At 46.9% G+C, this 12,302-nt stretch overlaps 1 pseudogene; it reads left to right on the forward strand.

Moving 5' to 3' along the window:
* The first annotated feature begins 1,485 nt into the window (after nt 1-1,485).
* On the forward strand, nt 1,486-2,661 carry LOC139831134 (uncharacterized protein At1g76070-like; annotated as a pseudogene).
* Nucleotides 2,662-12,302: the final 9,641 nt, after the last annotated feature.

Below are 12,302 nucleotides of genomic sequence, written 5' to 3' on the forward strand. Positions count from 1 at the left end.
CGGCGCATCTCCTCGCGTAGTGCTGGCCGATTCGCGAGCGGAGGAGACATCGGAGCCTCTCCTTGTTCAGGTGCCACCCATCTGGTAGGGAGTGCCACTGCACCCACCGCCATTGCGCCTTCAGTAACGGCACTTCCGCATGTTGCAGCGTGGTTGTTGCGGAGGAGGAAGTAGTGTGGTCGTCGCAGCGTGTGGACCGACGAACTCCGTCGGAGGTGGTGCTGCAGGCCGACGGCGGGCGTGCGCAGGAGGTTCCGCCGGCGAGAGAGAATCCCGCCGGCGGACAAGGACCTCACCTAGCGGTCGTTGGCGGTCTTCTTCATCCACTTGGGTAGCTTCATCTCCGGCGAGGCAAAATCGAGGAGTGGCAATGGGCGCGGGCGTGGGAGTGGGGGATAGAAGGCATGTGCGGCTGACGATGAGTACCCATGGCCATCGGTATCAACATACACACATTTCAGTGCCATCGACATCAATGCCGACGCAGGAGTTGATGCGGTGGGCTGCGATGGTTAGCAACGGTTTTTATTGTTGCCGCCGGTCAGCCTTATGTCGTCGGGTTGCTTTGAAGCGGCCCTGCGGCACGCGCTCTATCTCCGCCGACGCATCGATTTTCTAAATTTTGTGGGGCAATTGGTCGTGGACGGACTTGGTCGGTCCGTTTGGTTCGTCCGCTTGGCTGAAGTGCGCAGCCGGTCTATCTATGCGCGCGAACCACCGCGCAGTACGGATGAGTCGGTTCGGCTTGAAATGCCACAAGGTGATGGCGAGATCAGATGGGCGCCACCAGCAGGCATGGGGGTGTGATCCGGTCTCGGCCAAAAACCAGTCGTTTCATTCCATCATAGGAGGCCGATAAAAAACGAGCGAGAATCGACGACCACGACCCGCCGTTCAACCAAGGCAAGCACGGACTAGTCACAATGGAAGTATCGTAAGTAATATCATGCATGCTAAAGTTGGCAAAAAAACTGGCGCACCAATTAATAACAATTAATAAGGTGAGAGATATGTGTGTGGTATCATAATATAATACCGTATCATAAGACGTAAAACTAGAAAACTTAATACCAAATACATCATGTACACAAAATTGCATTAAGATTTTTATAAAACATTAAATATAATGATACTATGATACTACTATATATGATAGTCTATCGTTGTGATGGTAGTATCACAAACCAGTATCACGTGCATGATACTAGTGTATGATACTCCCCGGTCTAAGCAGAAACCATTGGCTGGAGCCCGGTTTCTCCGCGGTGATTAATGTAGCTAGCTGCGGCGCCGGCGCTCGCCCGGAAGGAACGGACCCCTGCTCCTGCTCCCACCCGTTTCGGGGCCTTTGACCACGCCTCGCACACGCGATCTGCTGCTGCGTCGTCACATCGTCATTTTAATTTAGAATTATTACTCACCAACCATCCCGCGCGTGGTATATAACCCCGGCCGGCCGAGTCAGATGGGACAAGCAAGGTCTGCAAAGGCGAGCCAGCGCCGGGCGATCCTTACCAGTCGGTGGAGCTGAGCGATCGACCATCGGCAACAGGAAGGCTAGACGAGCAAGCTATCCGTCACGTACGCGCGTTCACACTTCACACACGGTAGCAAGCCGGCGATGGAGAGGAAGCCGAGCAAGCACGCGAGGTCCCGGAGCGGCGCCGGCGCCGCCCTGGCGGCCTTCCTGCGGTCCACCGCGGCATCCTTCTCCTCCTCCACAACCAACTTCGCCGTCCGCGGGAAGTCGTCCTTCAACCACCGCAACGCCTTCTCGGGCCCCATGGTCTCCATCGTGCCGCCCGAGGCGCGCGGCGGCGGGAGGAGGAGGGGCAGTAAGAACCAGGGCGGCAGCGGCAGCGGGTACCGGACGCCCGAGGCCTCGTCGCCCAAGGTCTCCTGCATCGGCCAGATCAAGCGGAGCAAGTCCAGCAGCAAGGCCAGGAAGACCAAGAGCCGGAAAGCCGCGAAACCCGCCCCACTGGCGTGCGGGATGGACGGCGGCGCGTGCCCGCTCCCGCCGCGCCATCCGCTGCCAGCGACCTCCAGGCCCAGGACCTCGCTCGTGAGGCGGATGCTCTTCCGCCGCACCAGGTCGCGCTCCTCCTCGTCCTCGTCCTCCACCAAACCCAGCTGCGCAGCTACCCCGACGGTTTCAAGGGGAGACGGAGCTCCGTGGCCGCGGCGCCGCGCCGCCAGCGTACTGGGTGGCCCTGGGCCAGATGAAGCGGTTCACGAGCGGCCGCGCGGCGCTGCAGGACTTCGACTGGACGACGGCTGCCGATGAGCAGGCGGAGCCGAGGCGCTCCGACGCGGACGCCGACAGGTACGACTCGTACGAGGACGACGGGTTCGTGGCGCACTCGGCGCCGCTGGTGCTCGGCGGCGGGGTGGTGGCGTCCGAGCCCAGGAAGGAGGTCAACCTCTGGCGCCGCCGCCCCATGTCGCCGCCCACCCCGCTGCAGCTCCCCTCCAAGTAGCTCTAGACTAGAGTGCAACAAACCGGCATGCGCATGCAGCCATGCAGGGTTTGCCGAATGTGCCTGTTCTTTCATCGGTTTGTACAGTCAGAATCTCGTAGGAATCACTAGTATAGATTTGCTTTTGTAAATGTGTGATCCTAGTCTTTACTCGAATGAATTCAGGATTTTGTTTTTGGAAGGGCACGAGTTAAAGGTCGAACAAACAAATGAAATATACTGCGGTTGCACCAAGGAAAACTTGATGTGGATTTGAAAAGGTTGGCCCGTCGATTTCAAGATTTTTGCGAGAATTTGCTATCGATTTCAAGATTTAATTAAAGTAGGTGAGCAGTGGGAGCACGTTAAGTGCGATAGTATCGCAGGAGCGCAAGTATGAACAAAATCATACTACTTTGACATACACGCATCTTTGGCTTGGACATATTCTAGCTACCTCGTGTGCATATCCATATCAATGGCTTAATCGTCCCGCGTCCTCTTATTTTTAACCCACATGAAAAACTATGTCTAACCAGCCTCCAGTTTTGAAAAAAAATATTGACTTGTTCGTGAATCGTGATGTGTGATGGCCGAACTGTCAAACATGATAAATATGGTGTCACTCTCTCTACTATGGCTGGTCGCGCTCCCTCCCGTTAATCTGCACCATTTTTCTGGGCACGTTTTGTCTAGAAAGCCTGATTAATCAAAAGGATAGCGAGCAATTTGATGAATATAAAAGAAGCCGTGTTCACGAAGATCGACAGAGAGCGCCTGCGCGGAACAAAATCGCGCACCAAACACATGCATTTTTTCATTGCGAATCAAACACACTCATAAGTAATTCACGCATGTGTTGGGGCTACAACAGCGCTCCGGATTTCACCTCTCATTTATTTTCCTTTTGGTATGGATATGGAGTTTATTTCTCATTAGTGTTAGTTGATTGCATTTTCAACTTGAGAATAAGATAAGCTCCCTGTTCCCGCAAAAAAAATAGTGTAGCACTCTCAAAAGCAAAAGCAATTGACTGAGGAAAAAAATATCCAAAAGTTATTGTAGCTTGCTCTTATGCCTCTTCTACCTGATTTTAATTCAACCTTTTGAGAATAAAATAGCTGGCTTTTCCCGCAAAAAGAGTTTTAGAAAAATCGCGTAGCACTTCAAAACAAAGGCGAATTGAAGAAGAAATAAAGGCTCAAAAAACATTAGCTTAGATCGATTCACTAACTTGAATAGAGGCCCAGTCAGCTAGATATGCAAACTAGGCCGCATCTTCACATCCGGCCTAGTCCAAGGCTTCTAAGTACGTAGTACAGTAGTATATACTGTGACCTAAACCTGACGAATATCACTAGAAAAAGACCAACTTTTACAAAAAAAATTGCCCCAAACTTCGTAGAATATAACAACACATGTCCTGCTTTCCTGCGACAACCACGCCCGCGTGCCCCCGCGACCAGTACGCTCGCGCGCCTCGTACGTCCGCGCTTCCCTGCGACGAGTACGACCGCGCGCCAGGAGCGAGCCGCGTACGTCCGCGCGTCCGCCAGGAGCAGCCCGAGCGCATCGCGCGACAAAAAAACACCCGCCACATGCACACCTATAGATTTAGGTCATCTGCCATTGTGTAGCACGCATTTTGATGTCGGTGAGCGTCGTTCGCGTCTTTGTGCAGACCTTGAGAAATGACCGTTTTGTCACGCGCGTCCATTTTGCGTCAAGTCTGCTCGTCGACGCATTTAATTTTTTTTTTTTCATTTCTTCCCTGTTCTCCATTTAAACATAGTTTCCATTATAACATTTTAAAACATGATTTTACACAAACTAACACAGAGTGAGGCACATGGTTTACACAAACTAACACATAGTTTGAACCATGGTTGACACAAATATAAAATTTAAAAAATAGAAGCGGTTGTGTTGATTTCCGTATGTTGCTGCCAAGGAAGAACATTGGAGGGCACACCCAATCACCCAAACCGGAAAATCCAGCGGGAGGAGACGGTGCCCTTGTTGGTTCTACCGAGGAAGAACAGACAGAGACCTTCACTGCGGCTTCCGTGCGGCCTATAGCAGCATTAGCATTGCAAAGAAATAACACTCGACGTTCTAACTATCGATGTCGGAGCCGGAGTCGTCGGTGTGGTAGTGCTGCGGCGAGGCTGTGTCGTCGAACACCTTGACGATCATCTCGCCGTCCTCACTCGTAGAGGAAGGTGAGTGGCAGCCGTGCTCGAGGTCGAGGTCACGGGCGAACTTGTCCCACCTTGTGCGGGTACATCTTGCCCTGCCCGTCGAGCAGGACCTCCACGGTCCAAGCGGCAAGGGTGCAGCTGGCCTCCCGTATTTGCAAGTCGTCGGCTCGCTTGCCGTCGGCGAACTCGGCGAACTTGTCCGGTAGCCAGCTTGATGGCGAGTGGGTCGTCGTCGATGTGGAGGAGGAACTCGGCGAGCGCTCCTCCTGCGAGGACGAGGAGGGCGCGGCGACGGCGGCGTGGGGCCGTAGGCTGCTCCACCACGGCGGCCCCTGCCCCGGCCACGGGGGCTCTTGTGGCCGCGGCCTCGACCGCCTCGCCGGCCACGAGGACCGGCCATGGACTTCCTCGCGGGCTTGGCTGCGTCGCGAGAACACCTAGGCGGCGCTACGGTCGAGCTTTGTGGCGGCTAGCTAGGGTTTATTTGGAGGAGTGGATGAGGAAGAAAAACGCGCGCCCCCTTTATATAGGCCGGCGGCATGCGGTAGCCGCGGGACGCGTGGCGTCGCCATTAACCTGGTGGGCGGAGGTCGGCGGCCGCTCGGCAGCGAGGCATCGTCGCCATTAGTGGCACGGTGTCCCGAGCGATGCGTGCGACGCAGCTTTGCCAGTCGGCGAGGCGTACGAGAAGACGCATCGATGCGGTGGTCGCTGTACCGGGCGGGCCAGCCGAACGATGCGGCCTTCGCAGCTGCGGTAGCCGGCGCGTTTGAGAAGACGCATCGACGCAGGTCGCTGCCGAAGCGGGCCAGCCGAAACGTCCGCCAGACACGAGCGGACGTTTCCGGACGTCGCCGCAACGCAAACCTGGCGCATATTTGGGCCAGGTTTCCGTCGCATGACGGACAACCGGTCACTTTGCGTCGCCCCGGCTGGAACAGGCCCCAGACGCATTTCCGGTCACGGAGAAACGCAGTCGCTCGGCGACCGTTTGCGTCAGCCGCTGGAGAGATGCCCTTAGAGCATCTCCTACTGATCCACGCTAAATCTTGGTGCTTTGTAAAGCGCTTTCCAGCGCGCTCTATTCATATTTTGCGGTACATATTCACCTCCAGCAGAAGCTCTATCCAACGCTATATCTTGGAGCTGTAAAAATATGTAGTTGTTTCTGCGCGCGACGTTATACCGCGCGCTCTTTCCGGTGCGGTAGATATAGCGCTTTTGACCCAAGCTGTATTTTTACAAGACAGGATAGAGTGCTGTTGGAGCATTATTTTTGCGCCCGCGCGCTAAACTAGCTACTTTTTTGGATACAACGCTGGATAGAGCGCCTGTTGGAGATGCTCTTAGGGCATCTCCGGCGGTCGCGATGCATAAGCAGACGTTAAGCGACCGTTTGTGTCCGTCGTGACCGAAAATGCGTATGGCACCACCTCCAGCGGCGCAACACACCAGGTTTGCGTCTCTGCCAGGCCTTCAAGCGGACGCACAAAGTGTCCGCTCGGTCCTCGCACGGGCCTGCACAGCGAGGACATGCTTCGTCTTCCGCGGCATTACTTGTGGGCCGCGTTAATGGCGCTGATACGTCTCCAACGTATCGATAATTTCTTATGTTCCATGCTTGTTTTATGACAATACCTACATGTTTTGTTCACACTTTATGATGATTTTATGCGTTTTCTGGAACTAACCTATTGACGAGATGCCAAAGTGCCGGTTCTCGTTTCTGCTTTTTGGTTTCAGAAATCCTAGTAAGGAAATATTCTCGGAATTGGATGAAATCAACGCCCAGCATCTTAGAATTTCACGAAGCTTCCAGAACACCCGAGAGAGACCAGAGGAGGGCCCTGTGGGCCCCAGATGATAGGCCGGCGCGGCCAGGGTGTGGGCCGCGCCCCCCTAGTGTGTCACCGCCTCGTCGACCCTCCGACTCCGACTCCGCCTCTTCGCCTATATAAAGGTCCCCGACCTAAAACATCGAGACGGAAAAACCACGGTGCGAGAAACCTTCCAGAGCCGTCGCCATCGCGAAGCCAAGATCTGATGTAAGGGTTGTAGGATAACGTTGCATAGAAAACAAAAAATTTCCTACCGTGAACACGCAATCCAAGCCAAGATGCAATCTAGAAGATGGGAGCAACGAGGGGATGAACGAGACTAACCCTTGAAGAGATTCCAAAGCCTACAAGAGGAGGCTCTTGTTGCTGCGGTAGACGTTCACTTGCCGCTTGCAAAAGCGCGTAGAAGATCTTGATCACGATCGGTTCCGGCGCCACGACCGGGCAGCACCTCCGTACTCGGTCACACGGTCGGTTGTTGATGAAGACGACGTCCACCTCCCCGTTCCGGCGGAGCAGCGGAAGTAGTGGCTCCTCTTGAATCCGACAGCACGACGGCGTGGTGTCGGTGGCGGTGAAGAAGTCCGGCGGAGCTTCGCTAAGCTACGCGGGAGATATGGAGGAGAGGGGGCGGCTAGGGTTTGGGAGGGTGGTGGCCGGCCGGCCAGCTTGTGGTCTTGGGGTGGCGGCCCCCTCCCTTGGCCCCTCATTATATAGGTGGATCCCCAAGTGTTGGTGTCCAAGTCTTCGAATAAGACCGAACCAAAACCTTCCATAAGAGGAAACCTAGCCCAATTAGGGACTCCCACCAAAAGGTGGGATTTCCACACCTCCATGTGGGGTGGCCGGCCCCCTATGGAGGAGTCCACTTGGGACTCCTCCCCATCTAGGGTTGGCCGGCCATGGAGGTGGAGTCCCATGTGGACTCCACCTTCCTTGGTGGTTTCTTCCGGACTTTTCTAGAACCTTCTAGAACCTTCCATAGAACCTTCCGCGACATTTTATTTCACAGACAATGACATCCGATATATGCATCTTATTCTCCGGACCATTAGGAACTCCTCGTGATGTCCGGGATCTCATCAGGGACTCAGGAACAAATATTCGAACTCCATTCCATATTCAAGTACTACCATTTCAACATCCAACTTTAAGTGTGTCACCCTACGGTTCGTGAACTATGCGGACATGGTTGAAGTACTCACTCCGACCAATAACCAATAGCGGGATACTGAGATCCATAATGGCTCCCACATATTCAACGATGACTTTAGTGATCGAATGAACCATTTACATACGTTACCAATTCCCTTTGTCTCGCGATATTTTACTTGTCCGAGGTTTGATCTTCGGTATCACTCTATACCTTGTTCAACCTCGTCTCTGACAAGTACTCTTTACTCATCTGCGTGGTATGTGGTCTCTTATGAACTCATTCATATGCTTGCAAGACGATTAGAACGACATTCCACCGAGAGGGCCCAGAGTATATCTATCCGTCATCGGGATGGACAAATCCCACTCGTTGATCCATATGCCTCAACTCATACTTTCCGGGATCACTTAATCCCACCTTTATAGCCACCCATTTACGCGAGTGGTGTTTGGTGTAATCAAAGTACCTTTCCGGTATAAGTGATTTACAAGATCTCATGGTCATAAGGACTAGGTAACTATGTATCGAAAGCTTATAGCAAATAACTTAATGACGAGATCTTATGCTATGCTTAATTGGGTGTGTCCATTACATCATTCATATAATGATATAACCTTGTTATTAATAACATCCAATGTTCATGATTATGAAACTAATCATCCATTAATCAACAAGCTAGTTTAAGAGGCATACTAGGGACTTCTTGTTTGTCTACATATCACACATGTACTAATGTTTCGGTTAATACAATTCTAGCATGATATATAAACATTTATCATAAACATAAAGATATAAAATAATAACCACTTTATTATTGCCTCTAGGGCATATCTCCTTCGATCTCCCACTTGCACTAGAGTCAATAATCTAGTTTACATTTGTAAAGATATAACACCTTGGCCTTATGGTGCTTTATCATGTATTGCTCACGGAGAGGTTTTTAGTCAACGGATCTCGACACGCCAAACGTATGTATTTTGTAATTCATTTGCGTCTCAACGCATCACTCATTTCCAAATGAGTCGGCATTAAATATGTTTGGTCTTCTGGTGGAACCTTAATTCCGCTTGATCTGAAATATGTCACTAATATTGTCACATACAATATAGCTTCAAAGTTACGACTCTGTCGAACTACTACCAAGTTCTCAAAGAACCTCTTGACTTAACATCCTTTGTCATTGTCAAAACAATGACATACTCTGCCTACTTTTGTAGAATCCGTCACAATATTTAGAACTCTTATAAATCTAGCATAGACAATTTCTAGCTCATTGTGCTACCTTTTAAACAACACTTAGTCTAATTTGAGATTGAAATTATAATTTATATGTGACAAAACCAATATCGGTTGTAACACCTTACGGCGATTTGTTTTGTCATTTCTTTCATACAAAAAAAATATATATATCCTTAGTTCTTCTAAAGTACTCAAGGATATTTCTTCACTGTCGTCTAATGATCATCATATGAATCATTCTGGTATATGCTCATAACACTTTATAGCACATGATATCTGATTGTGTACATATTATTATTCGTGGATCTATAATCACTCATGTGTTTTTACTCATTGAGTGTTAGATACACTCAAGTCTTGTTAAACCTTCACATGACAAGAACATTTTCTTAATATTTCTATATTGAACTACTTCAATATCCATCATATGTACTTTGACTTAAACTTATTTATGTGTTTCAATCTATCTTCATAGATCTTGACACTAAATTTGTTTCAGTCCATATCCTTTCATTGAAGTTAATTCTCAATGAAACCTTTTTAATCAAGTATATAATTACATCATTTATAACCAACTATATGTCACCTACATAAAGTATTATAAATGTGTCTTAGCAGCTCCCACTTAATTTCTTGCAAATGCAAGCCTTTTCATCGTCTACGATGAAATCAAAACTCTTTGACTATTTCATCTGGTGAAGATTCCAACTCCGTGATACTTACTTCATCCAATTGAAGCTTGTATACCTATCTAGTATTCCACGGACCAGCAAAACTCTTGGTTGTATCTTGTATACATACTTCTGTTAAGTAGTGTATTTTTGCCATCCTACTAGCATATCTCATAAAAGAAATATGTAGTGATTACTAGAATAATCCACATAGACTATAAGCATTGCTACGGAAGATCTAATCTTATCGTATTCAACTCTTTGAACTTTGTCGTAAACAATTTTTCGATAAGTCAAGCTTTCTTCAAGGATATTTCATCGAAGTCTATCAATTTCATAGATCCATTTACTTTCATAAAGTATTCATCTATCTTGGATTTCATGGCGCATGGCCATTTTAATGGAGTCAGGGGCCCATCATAACTTCTTTGTTTTGTAGTTGGTTTATCATTGTTCAAAAATCAATCCTTTGTCCACAAATCATTTATTTGATCACAAAGTAAACCATACCTACAAGGTTCAATATGTACCGATCTCCATGGCTAAAACACTTTGTAGTCATGAGAGCCATGATCGTCGTGGCCGCTTCGAAACCAATTCCGATGCTTTGCGCTACTCGAGTCATTATGCTCAGGTTCATAAACCTTATCAAATTATATTGTCCTCCCACTCAAATACTTCACTCGAAACAATTTCTCGGAAATAAGAAACATTGACAAACACTTTTGTCTTTGTCTCGTGGGAAGAATTCCCAATTAAATCTCTGGGATAACCAACAAAGACATTCATCCGATTTTGGTTGACTATTAGGGTTCATACCCATGCCATAACTTGTATGGTGTCATTTTAACGGATCATGATGATGCTCTATTCAGTGTAAAAGCGGGAGTCACTAAAGCATAATCCACAAAAAATATAATGGCATCAATATTTTATCTCATCATTGATCCAACAAAATTTGGATATATCTCTTGGATACTTCATCATCCACTATGATACTCCAAGAAAGCATTAGGTTGTAGAACAATTTCATAACTCTCTTGGATGTTAGCTAAAACTCGTAATTCAAATATTTCCACCATGATCCAATCATAGATATTTGATTTCTATTACGATGATTTCCACTTCATACTGAAATTTATTTGAATCCTATTCAAATGTTTCAAATTTCTTCCTTATTGAATATATCCATATATATATACTCAATTCATTGTTGGAAGTTTTTATGAAGTAGAAGAATCTCCACTTTTACAACTATGCCCAGTGAACCACATACATCAGCATGTATGTTTCCACTAAGTTAGTTGCCCGTTCAACTCTTGGCCTATGAACGGTATTTTAGTCATTCTTTTTAGAAAAGATTTGCAAGCGCCAAATGATTCAAAAATCAAATGACTCCAAAAATCCATTTGCATGAGTTCCTTCATGCATTCCTTTCTAACATGACCTAAATGGCGGTTCCACAAATAAGTGGAATTCAAATCATTTGCCTTATGGCATTTTAGCGTTAGTGTTATGTATGTGTGTTTCACCATTAAGATTTATAATAACTTATCCATCGTACATGGAGTAATGTCATAATTTGAACAACTCATTGTTTTCATTTGACCAGAGCAAAATAACAATTATTAAGTTCTTTATTATAAATTCTAAGGGCTAGATAGAATGCCAACGACGAACATAATAACACTTTATTTTGTTCCAGACGTGCATTCCTATCATATTCATTGTCATCACTTAGGCCATTGTATTCTTGTATTGCGTTGTTTTGTATGACACTTCATACCAACCAATATAGTACTAATACCCAAGAATTTCATAGTGTGACTTAACTAGGAATACAACCATAACATGTATATCATTTATATACACCTGAGCTAGACTTTCTAGTCTTTTCTTTTCTTTTTGCCAAAATATCTTTTGCAGTTTCTCTTTTAGCTTTCCTCATTATTCAGAAAAACACTTCAACATCAATAACTTTTAGGTTTGTTGGTCAAATACCAATAACCTTGAGGTTCTTACTTTGAAGTTGATCATCATATGACAAGTGTTCTAGATTTCACTTATTAGTAACTATGATGAACAATTTCACTCATAATTTTATCCATCAATTCATGACAACTTTTTGAGACCATGTCTTTACATGCTAGGCTCATAAAGTTTAACCTTAGTATTCGCATGTACAAATCTGGCTTGCACCCGTTGTATGCACACGTAGAATCTATCACACCCGATCATCACGCGATGCTTCGAAACGACGAGTCTTAGCAACGGTGCATACTAAGGATGATAACTTCATGGATATGCGAATATTATTAGTGCCCCAATAGTTGGAGGATTGTGACGCCTGGCGTCTTCAACCTTCATACATTCCCATAAAACTTATGAGTTTATGTAGTCTCACCAAATTTATATTCTATCATCTTGCAATAAGGTCTTAGATATCACATATATCTCATACTTTGATTATTTCTGAAAACTAAATTTTCAGCTCCTTACTTTTCAAACAGATTTGAACTTCAAGTTTCACGGAGACAAGATAACTTTGGGTACTAATTGAAACCATAGCTCTTTGAATCAACAATGTGAGGTTTACTAAAAGTTTGCAATAGGACTTAATCAATTCTTGATTCTTTAACAATACGGTACTAATCCGTAAAGTTTCTTATCAGATTTAACAGTATTTCTATCTCAATAACAAGACTAGCGCATAGTAGTAAACGGATGCCAATACTACA

The sequence above is a fragment of the Lolium perenne genome, chromosome 5 (genome assembly GCF_019359855.2).
Source record: "Lolium perenne isolate Kyuss_39 chromosome 5, Kyuss_2.0, whole genome shotgun sequence".
NCBI classification, from domain to species: domain Eukaryota; kingdom Viridiplantae; phylum Streptophyta; class Magnoliopsida; order Poales; family Poaceae; genus Lolium; species Lolium perenne.